The sequence below is a fragment of the Schistocerca americana genome, chromosome 6 (assembly GCF_021461395.2).
Source record: "Schistocerca americana isolate TAMUIC-IGC-003095 chromosome 6, iqSchAmer2.1, whole genome shotgun sequence".
Lineage (NCBI taxonomy): Eukaryota > Metazoa > Arthropoda > Insecta > Orthoptera > Acrididae > Schistocerca > Schistocerca americana.
The window spans coordinates 536,760,874-536,777,697 of NC_060124.1; the positions used below are offsets into that span (position 1 = coordinate 536,760,874).

The 16,824-nt window shown below is 43.7% G+C and overlaps 1 protein-coding gene across 1 annotated transcript in view; it reads left to right on the forward strand.

Moving 5' to 3' along the window:
* The first annotated feature begins 10,782 nt into the window (after positions 1-10,782).
* LOC124620273 overlaps positions 10,783-16,824 on the forward strand; it is a 52,969-nt gene continuing 46,927 nt past the window's right edge. The window contains exon 1 of the mRNA XM_047146940.1: positions 10,783-10,899. The gene's annotated coding sequence lies outside the window, so the exon portion shown is untranslated. The remainder of the gene's footprint in view (positions 10,900-16,824) is intronic.

The window sequence follows — 16,824 nt, forward strand, 5'->3', positions numbered from 1 at the left end:
CAGGGGTCAGCGGTATCACAATGACTGCACCCGCACAAAACACACAGCGCCAATTCAAGGTCTTATGGTGTGTGGTGCTATGGGGTACAACCGAAAATCATAGTTGGTGCGTGTCCACAGCACTGTTACCAGTGTGAACTACGTGAGTGACATCCTGCGACCCACAGCCATACCCTTTCTGCACAACACCCCAGACGCCATTTTTCAGCAAGACAATGCACAATCACATACTGCTGCAAGAACATGTGCCCTCTTCGTGTCCGAAAATGTTAGCTTTTTCCCCTGGCCCGGCAGATCACCAGACTTGTCGCCAATCGAACATGCGTGGAGTATGGTGCCAGGAATCACAGATGAACTTTGGAACCAGGTGAGTGCAGCATGGATGGCTATACCACAGGATGCCATGCGCGCTTTATACATGCCGATGCCATCACGCATGGAACAAGTCATCTGGGCCGATGATGGGCCCTGTGCCTACTAGGCAAGACGACAGATGCTGAACCGATGTGACTGAAATCCTAATCATTTCTGCAGAACATACTAATGTACACGTCCTGTGAATATGAACGTCCTGTCTCTATTCATTCAAGATATTCTGTTATTTTTGAACATGAGTGCTTTTGTTAATTGTATAAACAAACCTTCCTCGTACATCCGTCTATCTATTAATAAAAACCGTATCAAAATCCCTTCAGTAATTCCTGAGAGTAGCCCAGCCACACAGACAGAGGACTTCAACTGATATGAGTGCAGGTAGGGAGGAAACGATAACGGTAGCCGAAGCACCGATCTTTGAGGAACACACGAACTGCAGCAACAACCTTGATAAAATTTCTGTACGATTTATTCTCAGTTGGCCAATATCGATACAGCTAAGGGAGTTTCTGGAATCATCGGTTGGTTTCGAAATTTATGTGACAGTTTTTCTGCTGCACCTAAACAGGTAGGCATTAATGCCTGCTCGAAGTTTTTCAGCCAGAGCTGTGCAACAGGGCACATTGTAGAACAGACTACTCTCTGATCGATGCCTTATGATTACCGGATAGTTCTCACTTGTTAGACTCTCCTTTACTGAGTTAAACAGACATCCACACAAATTCCGTTACTACGATATGATACCAGGATTTTACGGTTGCTTTTCCCACGCCACCGCTGACCACAAATTCAGTATACAGGGTGAAAAGTATTTAAACCGACAAACTCTGGGAGGTTGTAGGAAACATCAAAACAAATATTTTTCCCTAATACCATTTTTTTCTATGAGCAGTATTTAAGCCAGTAGAGGAAGATTTCTCTGGCGGCAAATTAATTAAACCAACAAACACTTTTCTAATTTTTTATGACCAAGAGACAGCACATTAACACAACCCAATTTCAGTCTTGATCACGTTATGTATGTTTTAATGATACAGGTGACCGGTTTCGGTTCTTTCTACAAAACCATCATCAGACCCTGGCTCCTTTATGATGGTAGGCGGAGCTCTCCTCGCTGCTATGCAGTCATCAGTTGACTGCATAGCAGCGAGGAGAGCTCCGCCTACCATCATAAAGGAGCCAGGGTCTGATGATGGTTTTGTAGAAAGAACCGAAACCGGTCACCTGTATCATTAAAACATACATGACGTGATCAAGACTGAACTTTAGTCAAAATATAACAATTTATTGATCACTGCTTTCCAAAAATGTTTACCAAAAAACAATCCAATTTCAATTACAGTAGATTTTCAAAAATCCCTCCATTGACACAGAAACAAAGGTTGCATCGTCGGAACACGTTCTGTCTGAAACGGGCAAAAACCCCAGGAGTATCCTGAATTGCTCCTGCTGCTGCTTCTATCCGGGCAATCAGATCCTCTTCTGATGCAACAGGAGTTGCGTAAACAAGGTTGTGCATCTCTCCCCACACAAAGAAGTCCAGAGGGTGCATATCTGGGGATCGAGCAGGCCATGGTACAGGACCTCCTCTTCCAATCCACGTTTCTCGGAACCGTTGGTCCAGGAATCGACGCACACGACGACTGAAATATGCCGGCGCCCCGTCATGTTGGAACCACATGCGTTGTCTTGCAGGGAGCGGGACGTCTTCCAGCAATTATGACAATGTTCTGGCGAGAAAATTATAATAGTGCCTGCCATTTAATGGCCTAGGTAGCAGATACGGCCCAGTTACAGAGCCCCCAACAACACCGACCCACACATTAACGAAGAACCGCACTTGATGAGCGCTAGCAACTGTTGCATGTGAGTTATCCTGCACGAGTGCTGATTGAAGGATCCCGCTCCACATGCTGCAAGACAGCTTCCTCAAATTTGCAGCGTTCTTACCGCGCGACGGCGTCCCTGTGCAGGTAATCTGCAAAATGACCCGGTATCACGCAGACGTTGGTACACAGCAGCAAAGGTCGTATGATGTGGGATACGGCGATTAGGATATTGTTGTTGATAAACCCGCTATGCAGCTCGTCCGTTGTGGTGCGCTACGTAGTACGCACCAACCATATCAGTGTACTCACTCCAGGTGTATCGCTCCATTAGTAAACAGAGACAATGCAACAATGCACTACTAGACTGATGGACAGCAGTTGCCTATAACTGAAGAGCATAACACGCCCTCTAACACCTGAAGATGGTAATACGACCTCTAACAACTGAAGAGCGTAATAAGACCTCCCCCGGTTTAAATAATCCTCATACGAAAAAATGATATTAGGGAAAAATATTTGTTTTAATGTCCCCTACAACCTCAGAGAGTTTGTCGGTTTAAATACTTTTCACCCTGTATAGTTTATTGTCATGACCGCTGGAGAACTTGTCGATGTAAGACTCCTGGACTGACGACATTCTCACATAATTGTTGAGATCATTGAGAGAGTCAGCCAAGCCAAAATTACACGTAGGGAAGAGACATCGCAACAGCAAGAAGGGGTTGTGGAACATAAACAAAAGTTGGTCGGCGTATTTCTACATCTTAAAGTCGATGTCCATTCAAATTTCAAGTCAGTCGCGTAAGAGTGGCGCTAGCAACGCCACTATCAAGATGCAAATCAGGTTGGCTTTAAATAAATGCTGTATCGATTCGGAGCATTAGTTACCCCTGAGACAGGACGTGGCGAGTTGATGTTAGTCAAGAATGCCTTCAAGGTGCCGGAGACGCCATTATGAGCACCTCGCTGAGTTTGAACGAGGAAGTGTAATAGGCCTACGAGAAGCTGGTTTTTCCTTCTGTGATATTGCAGAAAGTCTTGGCAGGAATGTTGCCACTGGACTTCAGTGATGGCAGCAGTGTTCACGAATATTCACGGTTGCAAGAAGCCGGGTTCTGGATGGCCCTGCCGAGAGGGAAGGCCATCGTATTCGGCTTAAGGTTCTGGCATCTACAGCAGTAATATGAACTGCATTTGGCACCACAGTGATACAACGAATTGTTACAAATTGCTACTTCTGGGACAGCTCCGAGCCAGGTACCCTGCAGCGTACATTCGAGTGACCCAAAACGACCGCCTTTTGCGAGTTCAGTGGTCCGAAACGAGAGCTCATTGGAGGGCAGGGTGGAGGTCTGTTGTATTTTCTGATGAAAGCTGGGTATGCCGTGGTGCCAGTGATGGCTGTGTGTTGGTTAGAAGGAGGCTAGCTGAGGACCTGCAGTCAACCTGTCGGTGTGCTACACACCCTGGATCTACACCCGGAGTTATGGTCTGGGATATGATTTCATATGGTCTGGGATATGACTCTCGTGGCTATCCTACGCATCCTGATTGCAAATTTATAGGTCAATCCGGTGCTTCGATCTGTTTCGCTACCATTCATGAACAGCGTTCCAGGTGGTGTTTTCCAACAGGATAATGCGCGCCTACATACCGCTTTGTAAACCAACATGCTCTACAGAGTATCGACATGTTGCCTTTCCTTGCTCGATCACCAAATCTGTTTCTAACAGAGCACATGTGGGATATCATTGGACATCAACTCCAACGTAATTCACAAACAGCGTTAACCGTCCCTGTGTGGACCGATCAACTAGAACAGGCTTCCACTTCATTGTACAAACTGACATCTGGCCCCTGTACAAGATAATGCATGCACGTTCGCATGCTTGCATTCAACATTCTGGCAGTTACACCGGTTAGTAATTTAACAGCATTTGACATTTGCAATGTCTTATCTCGCGCTTTCGTTAACCTGTGATCTTGCAATGTTGATCACTTAAATACGAGGGCCGTTCAGAAAGTAACCTCCGGTTGATTTAAAAAATACACCAAGTTAAATAAAAATATTTTAATATATACATCTTACAACTACATATTTGCACTATTTTTCTACATAGTCTCCATAGCGATTGAGGCACTTGTATCTCTTCACAAGCTTTGAAATTCCTTCTGCATAAAAATCACCCGCTTGTGCCTGGAGCCAGCCTGTGACCGCATCTTTGAGCTCTTCGTCGTCATCAAACCGCTGTGACCCGAGCCATTTCTTCAAATGCATGAAGAGGTGATAACCACTTGGCGCCAGGTCTGGGCTGTAAGGTGGATGGTTGATAACGTCCCACTTGAAGGACTCAAGAAGGGCCGTTGTTCTGCGAGCAGAGTGAGGACGGGCGTTATCGTGCAAAAAAACGATACCGGAAGTCAGCATACCACGGCGTTTGTTCTGTATAGCCCGTCGTAACTTTTTTATTGTTTCACAGTACACGTCTTGATTAATGGTCGTACCACGTTCCATGAATTCAACCAACAACACCCCTTTGGCATCCCAAAACACCGTTGCCATCAGTTTTCTGGCAGAAAAATCTTGCGAGGCTTTTCTTGGTTTGGTAGGCGAATTTGAATGTGCCCACATCTTTGATTGTTCTTTTGTCTCAGGGTTCACGTACTTAATCCAGGTTTCGTCATCGGTCACGATTCTGTTTAACAATGGTTCTCCTTCGTCCTCATAACGTGACAGAAAGTCTAATGCAGAGGCCATTCTTTGAGTTTTGTGGTGGTCGGTAAGAATTTTGGGCACCCATCGTGCACAGAACTTACGGTAACCCAATCTTGCTGTCACTATCTCGTACAAGAGAGTCTTAGAAATCTGTGGAAAACCAGTAGACAACTCCAACATTGAGAAACGTCGATTTTCACGAACTTTTGCATCAACTGTCTGAACGAGTTCGTCAGTCACCAATGATGGTCTACCACTCCTCTCTTCATCATGAACGTTTTCTCGTCCACTTTTAAATAAACGTACCCATTCACGGACAACTCCTTCACTCATAACTCTTGGTCCGTACACGGCACAAATCTCACGATGAATAGCTGCTGCAGAATATCCTTTGGCTGTAAAAAACCTTATGACAGCACGCACTTCACATTTGGCGGGGTTTTCTATTGCAGCACACATTTCAAACTGCCACAAAAACTAAACTAGCGCAGGTACGACGTTCACTCGACCACGGCTTGATGCCGACTGACCTGTTGAGTGCGTGAACGCACAGATGGTGTCGCTACTCCCCCCACAACCCACACTGTGACCAATCGGAGGTTACTTTCTGAACCGCCCTCGTATGTTACTTAGACAAATGTATTCCCGAAATTTCTCTGCTGTACATTAATTTATTTTGATGTTGCGACTTTTTTTCCGTCCATGTAGTTCACCTGTAGTGGAATGTGTACGTGACAGGAGAAATATAGTCAGGCTTAAGAAGAATGTAATAATTCCAGTTCCAAATAAGGCAGTGCTGATCAAGTATGAGAACTACCGAACCACCAGTGTGCCAAGTCACGGTTGCAAAACATTGACACGAATTATTTACAGGAGAATGGAAGAACTGGCAGAAGCCGATCATACGGAAGATCAGTTTGGATTCTGGAGAAATGTAGGAACACAGGAGTCTATACTGAACTACGACTAATCCTAGAAGATATGTTAGTTACTTACACCTCCTATAAACCATTTCAACGGTTCTTTTACTAAAATGATGCGGAACGAGTCAGTTTATGTAATATGTATACATGATTAATGTTTACAATAATGTACGCGTTATTTTGTTAGTCCTACTCATGCAACTATTCTATTTTTTAAGAAAGGAAAATCCACTTTTATATCATTCGCAGACTTAGAGCTTTTGACAATGTTGACTGGAATGCATTCTTTGGAATTCTGAAACAAGACCGATAAATACAGGGAGCAACAAGTTATTTATAACTCGTAAAGAATCCAGAGTGAAGTTGTAAGAGTGCAACGACATGAAAGGGAAGATGTGATTCAGAAGCGAGTGAGACAGGGTTGTAGTCTACCCCGACGTTCTTGATTCTGGTCACTGAACAAGCTGAGAAGTGACCCAGAGGATGACGCAGGGGACATTCGGAATGGAAATTAAAGTTCTGAGACAACAAACAAAAATTTTGTAGTTTGCCGATGAGACTCTAATTGTGTCAGACACGACATAGGATTTGGAAGAGCAATCGACCAGAATGGATAGGACCTTGAAGGAAGATATAAGGTAAACACCAACTAAAGTAAAAAAAATGTAAATGAATCAGACGATGATGAGGGAATTGGATCAGGAAATGAGATGGAAAGACCTAGATGAGATGGGAAAAAGTAAGCTAACTGTTTACGATTTCAAAAGTAATCGCCGTAGGTGTTAATACATCAATCCCTCCATGAGACAAGCTTATTCATCTCTGAATAATTACTGCGACCTACAACCATTTGAAACCGCTCTCTTCGTTCGTGCCTAATACTCCCCCTACTGTTTTTGCCGTCCGTGGTTCCCTGCGTTACCAAACTGACGAATCCTTGATGCCTCAGGGTGTGTCCAATCAACTGATCTCGTCATTTAGACAAGTTCTGCCGTATGTATTTACTTCCAGATTTGTTTTAACACGCCCTAGTTATTCTGTCTGTAACGGCAATCACGTAAGAATGAGACAAATGGAAAAACTAAGCAAACTGCTTATTATTTCGAACACTTTAATACAGTTTTAACACATTTATCCTACTGTGAGACAAGGCGGTCCATGCCTTTACGGAAAAATGTGTAACATTACCTACGAAAGAGAGATTGTACTCAGGCGTCCGGCTCTTCGTCCGAAGCAAGTCTAGGGCCACGAATGTCCTTTTACGTGGATCCACCCCAAAAACATGGAAAATGCATGCCGAGAGATAGGAACTGTGTGGAATAGTGAAAACAGCACCATTCTGTAGTAGTATAGTGCCTACCCACGTTTTGACAAGGTTGTTTTGACTACGTTGGGGATGAGTCGCTGGGGATGAGTCGCTGGGAAGCCTTTACACATCAAGCGCACAGCTCCGACCTCTCCCAATGAGACGTATATATTTTTGCGGCCCTGAGGAAAGACCTTCGTGGTCTTAGATCCGCTTGGGACGAAGAGCGGCACGCCTGGATACTATCTGCGTTCCGTAGGCAACTGAAAACATTTTGCCATGAAGGCACTGGCCATCTTGCCTCGCAGTGGGATAAGTGTATTGAACAGTATTAAAACGTTTGAAATATTAAATTGGTTTTTCCATCTCTCTCTTTGATTTATCTATTGCTTCACAGACAGAACAACTAGAAGGTATTAAATCACATTGGGAAGTAAATATATACGACATTGGATTGCACGGGAGTGCAAACGCGACCTCCCACTCTTTTATCCGGCATGACGAATCTCGAGCTGTGACGTCACCTGGCAGCTACTGCAGTTTGTTTACAACGGTGTCGCTCAGTGTTTCTATCGAAGGCGTGCAAGTGAGTTCGTGTTACACGTTAGTTTGTGTGTAATTCTTGTCCTGCCGAGTGTTCAGTTGGAAAGGAATTGTTCCGTGAGTCTTGTAGCTTCGTTCTTGGAATTATGTCTACAAATACGTCGTATTGTGCAGTTGCTGAATGTAGTAATAGTGGACGTAAGACTGAAGGCGTAATTTATCATCGTTTTCCAAAAAATGTTGACCTACAGCGTAAGGGGATTGCTCGTTGTAAACGAGAGGACAAAATTAATGTTAATAATGCAAGAGTTTGTTCTGAACATTTTTGTGGAAGCGATTACAAACGAGACTTGCAGAATGAATTGTTAGGTCTAGCTATACGGAAACTGCTACAGGATAATGCTGTTCCGTCTCTAAAAATACCAAACTGGCACGGAAATATATTCGAAGTTCCAGGTCCCAGCACCGCGAATGTTACCGGTAGTGTTCTAACAGAGAGAGAACGTCGCTGTGACGCTAGAACAGTAAAAAAAAGAGCTCTCTCAACGTTGAAAACTTTATCTCCCAAGAAAAGTAAGCTGGACAAATCCAGCAACACAGACGTTTTTACTGATCCGCTAATTTCACTTAAAGACCAGGAAATTCAAGCACTGAAGAAAGAATTGGTTAGTTTGAAGATTAAAAATGTTCGACTGGAACAAAGAATTAAGTCCATGAAAGAAGTTATAAAGCAAGCTACATCTATAAAACGTAATGTGTCTCACACTAAGAACCACAAATGTGTATGCTCGGATGTGAGAAGTGCACTTTCTCAGTGTCTCACACCAGGACAAATTCGTTGTCTGTTAAAGAAGAGGAAGCAAGTAAAGTGGTGCTCAGAGGACATTGCAAATGCTCTCACATTGAGAGCTTTGTCTCCTAAAGCATATGCCTACCTGAGGAGGAAGAATTATCCTTTTCCCTGCATGTCAACACTCCAGACATGGACGAAACAGTTGAAATGCTAACCAGGTATTTTGAAACCAGTTTTGGAGTTAATTAAAGGTAGGTCAGAAATGTTCACATCATTAGAGGCTATTGGTGTCCTAAGCTTCGACGAGATGAGCATTGACGGTCGTGTGACTTACGATTCGTCCGACGATGTAGTACTCGGACCACACAACAATGTCCTAGTCGTCATGGTTCGCAGCTTGCTCTCACACATCAACCGCACAGCTCCGACCTCTCCCAATGAGACATATTTTTGCGGCCCTGAGGAAAGACTTTCGTGGTCTTAGATCCGCTTGGGACGAAGAGCGGCACGCCTGGATACTATCTGGGTTCCGTAGGCAACTGAAAACATTTTGCCATGAAGGCACTGGCCATTATTGAACAGTATTAAAACGTTTGAAATATGAAATTATATACTTGGTTTTTCCATATGTCTCTTTGATTTATATATTGCTTCATAGACAGAACAACTAGAAGGTATTAAATCACAATGGGAAGTAAATATATACGACATTGCATTGCTTGTATTGTACCTTCCGACAGGCACTGCTGCGACAACAAGCGTTATGAAGTAAATTAAATTTATTCAGTTGCGAACATGAAAAACTATCAGCTGACAAAAGGAACGACAAAAATGAAAATTTGTGTCGGACCGAGCCTCGAACCCGAATGCCCCGCTTTACGCGAGCGGTCGTCTTAACTGGTTCGGATATCCGTGCACGACTCACTGCCAGACCCGAGTTTCCCCACATGTCGTCGTTCTTGCGTTACAACCCGTATGTATGCATGTCCGAAGGAACATTACATCGTACTTTTAACAATACTGGCACTGCAACGTCATATTTATCCGAGAATACCAGGCAGCGACTTTCAATTAAAATGTCTTTCCCTGCAAGAGAATTACACAACACGTGTGCGAGAGGACAGGTTGTGACGCAGGAACGACGACATGTGGAAGTTTGGGTCGGGCCGTGAACCGCGCACGGATAGCCAAAGCCGTTAAGACGACCACTCACGAAATGCGAAAAAGCCGGTTTCGACTCCTGTACAAATATTCATTGTCGTCATTCCCTTATACAGCTTATGGTGGTGGTTGTGCGTATTTGCAACTCCGAATACATTTCATTTAAGTGAGTATATGGAGGAACTTGATTAAATGAAGGGACCATAAGATAGTACACACCCTCAGGTATTAAAGAATCGTCAATTTGGTAATGCAGATAATCACAGAGGCTTAAAACTGTAGACGGAGTCTTAGGCATGAAAGCAGTGAGCAGGTTGAAATGGATGTACGTTGCAGTGGATTACTCAGAGATGAAACGGCTTTCCCAGAATGGACTGGTGTGCAGAGCTTCGTCACACCTGTCTTCGGACTGAAGGCCAAAACAACAACGACATCCTGTTGCATACGACCCTTGCTACAAAATGTCATCCTAACCTTACAACTGATTTTTGGACTGGAATACAGTTTCATATGAGTATTAAGAGTGTTAATGGTATTTATGTGCAATGCAGCACACACACGTTTTATGTCGTCACTCCACTTCTGTGGTCCTTCAATTCAGCTGCTTTTCTCGTTCCTGTAGTAAGTGACGCACATATCGGTGTGTGGACTGTCACTTAGTTGCGTATTCGAAATAGTATAAATGTATGCATTTTGGAAACAGAAACAGAAAACACCAAACCGGCTGCAAGAAGCGAGTCGGAACGCGCAGGTGGTACAACGAGTTAGCTCAACACGCAACTTAGACAGTCAAAATACCAGCAGGTCAATGATACTTCACAGTGGCAAGCAACGTCAGATGCCATGTGACTGTTTACAGTTGTATAATCTTGTGTTCAAGATCAGGAGCAACTAAAAACAGGTTGTTTATCCCAGACCATGTGATGTGTCGGAGAACAATCATGTGGTGTTGCCTCTATCTTATCTGACAGAAGAGAAACAAATAAGTAGCACATGTGCACACGCACGATGACTAGAAGTAAAGGAACCTTGAAGAGAGGCCAGGAGTGATATAATTACCCGATGTCACGATGGTAGCAGTAGCAAAGTTTCCTTATATAAGGAAATCCTCGGCTTGTAACCGCTTCTATTGTGTCCATCTTTGCTCGCGGCTCCTAGCGCCGCAACTAGGGAAAGACGAACGTTGCCGTTAGTTGCACCCTCTGGTCACAGAGGAAGGGGACTTTGGAACCAAACGCCTACAATTAGTAATCGTAAGTGGAGATTTAATTTACGTTTAGTTGTTAAGCGGAGTGTAATATCGTATCTCTCGCGCCAAAACTATGATTGTGCATCGGAGAGTGTCATTTTCCGTGTTGTTTGTTGTGGCAAAACCATGAGTAAATTGCCTTGGTAGTGCAGGGAAAATGCAAGGTACATTATCAAGAAAGTGCAAAATTTGCGTATTTTGCAACACCACAATGGTGAATGTACCGCATTCGTGATTTTGGTACCACGTTAGGAGCTTCCTGTGCGTTGTGCAAACATGCATGTGCAACATCTACAAATTTTCTTACGTGCGACTACAATCGCGCATGTCATTATTTACGCCTTTCGCTTGTAACAATGTGCATATAAACCGAGAACGAAATGATGTAGTAGTAATGTGATCATAACAATCGTTTGAAGAGAAGAGACCTGTGTCAAAAGAAACACAGTAAGAACACAATGCTAGTACAAAGTGATGCATGTTCTGTGGCCGTAAATTTTGATCTGCAACGCACGTTAAACAATCCGAATTCACCTTGTGCTCAAATGTTCTACGTGAGAAAACGACAGAGTATAATTTGACTATAAACAATCTGGGAAATCAAGAAGGCACATGGTACTTGTGGAATGAGACAGCCGGTAAAAGAGGATCGATTGAAATTCCCACATTGTTTATGATTACGTTATGGCCATTCCAGATACTACCCAAGTGAAGATAGATGGATGTACGACCAGCAGAACAACTCTGGCTTGTATCTGTGCGTACTGATCTGTTCAAGAACCATCCAAACTTACAGTCAAATTATCATGCAGTTTTTGAAACATGTCAAACGAAAATGAAAAGCGACTTCATTCAATCACGAGAGAGAAAGAAGTATGTAGATGTAGAACCTTGGAGGATGGGCATAAGTCTGCCAAGCTGCAAGAACAATCCTTGCCCTTTCGTCATCCGTACTACGCTAAGCGGCGATTTTTGAACTTTAAAAATGACCCTAAAAACATCCTCAAGTTTTCAGTACACAATGTCTGCCTTCCCTGTTATCAATGAAACAAACCTCTTTCAGTTTTTTATAAGCGAGAATTTGAAACGTACCTTTAGGGGAGTAAACCTGAAAGTGCCAGCCTTCGGCAAATACGTCTCGTCCCAAGGTATACACGAGAAAAAGTTCTGTAATTGCAAGATCTTCTCATAATGTGTGAGCAACAGATGATTAGGCGGGAATATCATGATTATTACAGCAGTTCGTTGATCGATCAAGCTGCCGCACTGTCTGAAACAGATATTGAAGAGGAATCTGACGCACATGAAATGTTTCTGTGGATTAGATTGTTTATTTACTAGTTTTGTGGCTGGTTCAATCTTTGTTTTGTAATTTGTCTTATCTATTTTAAGCAATAAAATTGTAATTAGTGTCTACTCTGTCTGATTTACTTCTAGTACGTATGTGAAACTCAGTATGTATTTATAATTTCAGAACAAAGAATGTACAATTACCTTCATCCTCTACAAGTATGAAACTCAAATTCAAAATTTTTAAATATGGTAACAGTAAATCAGACACAAATCGATTTCTTAAATCAGTGTAGTTGATTTTTAAGACTATGAAACATTCAGTCGCCTGCATCTCAAAAATAATATAATACACGTTTTTTATGAAGGGGACGAGTTGCTTCTGCTGACAAGTACTGGAACAACAGTCTCTTAGTTCTAAAATACGCAGGATATCCCTTAAGCCTTATTCCTATTTCAAGCCGTAATATTTTTCATTAACAACAGTTTCGTGTTAAAAAGGTTGTACACTTAATATTTAAAGTAGTCGATCACAAGAAGGAAATTTGGAGCTCTAAGAATAAATATAAAACTACGTGGTTAATTGTGAAACTATTGTCAGTGCTGTAGACGGATGCTCGATATGTTACATATATTTTGCGAGATCATAACACTGTATAAAAAATGTAATAATCATTTCGTGTTAACACTCGTAGTTAGCAATTTAAATAAAGATTATACCGGTACCGGCAAGTATACAGAAGTTTAACAGTTCGATAATCCAAATGAAACAGGCAAGCAGGAAATTGAAGCAATTATTATGACACACAAGAGTAAAGAATGACTCGCGTGGAACAATATATGTCTGGTTAATAAAGATCGTTGCAAGACATATCATCACACTATTCTCCCCTCCTCAGAATACGTCTTTCGACTGTATTAATTTTCGACGTAGGTGAGAAGCACTTTACCACACAGGAAAAAGAAAAAAAGTGTTGTTTTAGGTGGTATGTGAAAGAAAAGTAACATCTCAGTACATAGAATTACAGACGGATTTGCGTTTTGCCTCCAATAAAGTGTGATAAACAATAAATACAAGTTATTCGTTCGGGTGTGTGGTACTATTTGGCCCAAAAGATAAGCTGAAGAGAGTACCTTGTTTTACTGAACAAAATTTTTTGACTTTCTGGACCAAGATATACCTTTACAGAGTTTGTGTGTGTGTGTGGTTTGAGGTTTTCGGGCGCTAAACAGCGTGGTCATCAGCGCCCGGAATCAATGAAAAATCTCATAAATGGTTCTATTTTTATCTTCGTATCTAGTAACTAAAAACTCTGGTGTCAACAAATAAGGAGAAAACTTGACTGTCTGCTCTCTGATGCAAACAGGTCCGAGGAGAAGTACATATTTTGTAAACCCTCGTCGCCAGTTTTGTAAAGGTCTCGTCGCTACTGCTGTGGTGGCTGAGTTACCATTTTTGTTACGGTAGGCCGAGCTTGTGAGTTCTTGGAACGGCTTCTGGTGCAGTACATCGCTAGAACAATTTCTCCCTGCCACTATTACACAGCTATGCCCCAGGGTCAGGCAACAGGAAAGGAGAACGAAGGTTCTACAACACTCCAATCAATTAGTAACAAAGTCAAACAAATGAGCTAAAAAGGTTTACTTATCTTTGTGACTTGTTGAATGATTAAGTCTACAACACTGCTTGTAATATAGCACAAACAAGGCCCTCAATGGCTAAGTGCAAATAATTGTAGGCAAACTTTACAGTATATAGCAAGTGCAGCTCACTTCCAAGAGTTCAGTAAACGACGTCCGCCGTCTAAGTCAGCCCCGGACGACGACCTATAACCAAGTGGGCGAGAGGTGATCTATCTTCAGAGTAGGCTTCTATCCGTTGTCGTCCGGTCTTTGGCGGATTGTACTCGGCCGGCAATTGGTCGAGGCGAAGTCGATGTCTTCATCCTCAGTGCCGCCTGTGGCGCTGGTGGAACTCGCCGAAGTGGCGAGTCTCTATGGCACTCGCACCAGCTCACATCTTTGCGCCTGTGGTGCTTTTCTCCTGGCTGTGTTCAAAAAATGGTTCAAATGGGTCTGAGCACTATGGGACTTAACATCTGAGGTCATCAGTCTCCTAGAACTTAGAACTATTTATTTATTTACTTATTTAAATGTCAAGTTCCGTAGGACCAAATTGAGGAGCAAATCTCCTCCTAACTAACCTAAGGACATCACACACACCCATGCCCGGAGCAGGATTCGAACCTGCGACCGTAGCGGTCGCGTGGTTCCAGACTGTAGCGCCTAGAAACGCTCGGCCACCCCGGCCGGCTCCTGGCTGTGTCTTGTTCGGGCGACACAGTAATATATACTGAAGGGAAAGAAATCCCAGCACCAAGAAGGCGTTGTGCGAGATAAACGAAAGTTGTTAGGCGCTTTTCTACATCTGAAAGATATCTATTCAAACTAAGAGTGGCGCTAGTATCGCCAGGTTAGCTTTAAATACGCGCTGTAATGATCATTAGCGCTATTTACCTTGGGGATTGGACGTAGCGAGTTGATGTCAGTTTCGAATGATTTTAAGGTAAAGGATGACAGCCAAAAACAGTTGCAGGATAAAAATTTTATTAAAATTTCTTGACCAAGGTTTCGGTACATATAAATATGCCTTCATCAGAAGTAAAAAATCTGAAATTACATCATGTAATGGAGATTAATAAAACAATTACGCCAAAGGCGTCGTCAATAATTGAGACATCTGCTGCCCTTGCAGCTTCAACACGATACCACAGTTCATCAAGAGTAGTGACTGGCGTATTGTGACGAGCCAGTTGCTCGGCCACCATTGACCAGACGTTTTCAATTGGTGCGAGATCTGGAGAATGTGCTGGCCAGGGCAGCAGTCGAACATTTTCTGTGTCCAGAAAGGCCCGCACAGGACCTGCAACATGCGGTTGTGCATTATCCTGCTGAAATGTAGGGTTTCGCAGGGATCGAATGAAGGGTAGAGCCACGGGTCGTAACACATCTGAAATGTAACGTCCACTGTCCAAAGTGCCGTCAATGCGAACAAAGGTGACCGAGACGTGTAACCAATGGCACCACATACCATCACCTCGGGTGATTCGCCAGTATTGCGATGACGAATACACGCTTCCAATATGTGTTCACCGCTGTAAACAGAACCTGGATTCATCCGAAAAAAATTACATTTTGCCATTCGTGCACCCAGGTTCGTCGTTGTGTACACCATCGCAGGCGCTCCTGTCTGTGATGCAGCGGCGAGGGTAACCGCAGCCATGGTCTCCGAGCTGATAGTTCATGCTGCTGCAAACGTCGTCGAACTGTTCGTGCAGATGGTTGTTGTCTTGTAAGCGTCCCGATCTGTTGACTCAGGGATCGAGACGTGGCTGCACGATCCGTTACAGCCATGCGGATAAGATGCCTGTCATCTCGACTGATAGTGATGCGAGGCCGTTGGGATCCAGCACGGCGTTCCGTATTACCCTCCTGAACCCGCCGATTACTCATTTTGCTAACAGTCATTGGATCTCGACCAACGCGAGCGCCAATGTGGCGATACGGTAAATCGCAATCGCCATAGGCTACAATCCGACCTTTATCAAAGTCGGAAACGTGATGGTACGCATTTCTCCTCCTTACACGAGGCATCACAACAACGTTTCACCAGGCAACGCCGGTCAACTGCTGTTTGTGTATTAGAAATCGGTTGGAAACTTTCCTCATGTAAGCACGTTGTAGGTGTCGCCACCGGCGCCAACGTTGTGTGAATGCTCTGAAAAGCTAATCATTTGCATATCACAGCATCGTCTTGCTGTCGGTTAAATTTCGCGTCTGTAGCATGTCATCTTCGTGGTGTAGCAATTTTAATGGCCAGTAGTGTAGAAGGACTTAACGGGCTCCGACTGGCCACTTGGCACTAACGAGAGGGAAGACGGCCGTTTTCGGTGTATGGCTGTCCAGCAATGTATTGCGTCTGCAACAGCAATTCGAGCAGCGGTTGGCACCACAGAGACACAACGAACTGTTAAAAATCGGTTACTTCAAGGACAGACCCGAGCCAACAACCCTGTAGCGTACATTCCACCGACCCCAAACCAACGCCATTTGCGACTTCAGTGGTGTCAAGCGAGATCTCATTGGAGGGCAAGGGGCGACCTGTTGTGTTTTCTGATGACAGCTGGTTGTGCCTCGGTGCCAGTATTGGTTAGAAGGAGGGCAGTTGAGGGACTGCAGGCAACCTGTCTATGTGCTAGAAATACCGGATCTGCAACCGGGTTTATGGTCTGGAGTGTTATTTCGTATGACAACAGGAGCACTCTCGTCGTCATTCCACTCACCCTGACTCCAAGTTTGTACGTCAGTTCGGTGATTCGACGTGCTGCCATTCATGAGCAGAATTCCATGAAGTGTTTTCCAACAGGATAACGCTCGCCCACATACCGCTGTTGTAACTCAACACGGTCTACAGAGCGTTGACATGTTGTCTCGACCTGGTTCAAAAGGTTCAAATGGCTCCGAGCACTATGGGACTCAACATCTGAGGTCATCAGTCCCCCAGAACTTAGAACCACTTAAACCTAACTAACTAAGCACATCACACACATCCATGCCCGAGGCAGGATTCGAACCTGCG